At 40.9% G+C, this 1,562-nt stretch overlaps 1 protein-coding gene across 1 annotated transcript in view; it reads right to left on the reverse strand.

Annotated features, from left to right (window-relative positions):
• The window catches only part of ZNF622 (zinc finger protein 622), a 33,514-nt gene that overhangs the window by 1,722 nt on the left and 30,230 nt on the right, over positions 1–1,562 (reverse strand). The window lies entirely within an intron of this gene.

Below are 1,562 nucleotides of genomic sequence, written 5' to 3' on the forward strand. Positions count from 1 at the left end.
TAAAGCCATTAAGTCATTCATTCTTTCAGAAGTGAATTTCTAACTTTACTTACCAAGTTATTCTGATGTCATTACAATCTACGATTATACATATCAGTCTCATAGGTCCATTATAAATAAACACAGTGGGGAAAAAAGAGACCCTGTACACTCCAAACAAAATTTAGGATAAGGACACTGACTCCACCAAAAGTTTTCGAACTCCTGCAGCTGACCTAATGAACACCTGAAGTGAAGACATTTATTTATTAGGCAACAATCTGAGGTTCCTATTTAAGGATGAGGCACAACTGGTATGTGAATCGAGGAGTGGGCAAACTATACCCAGTGAACCAACTCCAGCCAGGTATTGAAAATTTTATGAAAACACAGCCACACCCATCAGTATAGGCACTGTCTGGCTGCTTTCACACTACTAATTGGGTGGAGGTGAATACTTGCCATAGACCCAATAGCCCACAAGGCCTGATGAGCATGTGGCCTCATGTAGGAAAAATGGGCCAACCCTATATCTGGGCTTCTTGGCAGGTGAATATGATGGGGACAGGTTTCACTGACAACTCACTTCCAGCCTTCATCAGAGCAGTGGCTAGCCCAGGGCACTAGCATCAGCATCACCTGAGAGCTTACTAAATCCAAGATGATGACGTTAGCTGCCATCACATTGATTCTGATTCATGACGACCCCACATCCTCAGAGTAGAAGTGCTCCACGGGTTTTCAAGGCTGTGACTTTTGGGAAGCAAAATGTCAGACCTGTTTTCTGAGGCACCGTGGGTTGGATTCAAACAGCTACAGTAGAGTGCTTAACCTTTCATGCCACCCAGGGACTCCACATACAAGTTACCTTTTCTCGATAGTATTAGGATACAAGTAATCAACTATCTGCCCAGACAGATATAAACATGTACATATTATTTAACATCCAGGAAACAGTGATTTCCACAGAAAATGAGTAACAGGTAGAACCATATGTACACCGTCTAGTTAAGTATTACATTTACACATAATACAACCAACTCTTTCAGAACCTTTTGTGTAAAGAGGCCATAAACAGAATACTACAAAATACTGTAGACAGCTATATTTGCTTTTAGGATCCAGAGCTTTAACTGGTATGAAAAGAATGCTATCAGGTTATTTTAAGTCGCTACACTTGGCAGAAAGAGCTCTGGTGGAGCAGTTTGAGCACCCAGCTACTAACTAAAAGGTCAGCAGTTCAAATCCACCAGCTGTTCCATGGGAGAAAGATGTGGCAGTCTGTGTCCCTAAAGATCTCTGGCCTTGGAAACCCTGTGGGGAATTTCTACTCTGTCCTACAGTCACTATGAATCAGAATCATCTTGACAATAACATTTTGTTTTGAATATTTGGCAAGCTACCTTGGAAATAGTTTACTATGTGGATATGGAAAAGTAGTTACTTTCAATTGATTGTTTTGTGATATATCCAAAGATGACCAAAATAAAAACCACCTTTCAAAACATCTTTTGAAAGCAGACATGGTCTTTCGGTACCAATGTGGATGGAAACATATTCCCCTGAAGCTAAATGCTCTGGCC

This window comes from Orycteropus afer, unplaced genomic scaffold (genome assembly GCF_000298275.1).
Source record: "Orycteropus afer afer isolate SDZICR_OR568_19922 unplaced genomic scaffold, OryAfe1.0 scaffold00317, whole genome shotgun sequence".
Taxonomy (NCBI): Eukaryota; Metazoa; Chordata; class Mammalia; order Tubulidentata; family Orycteropodidae; genus Orycteropus; species Orycteropus afer.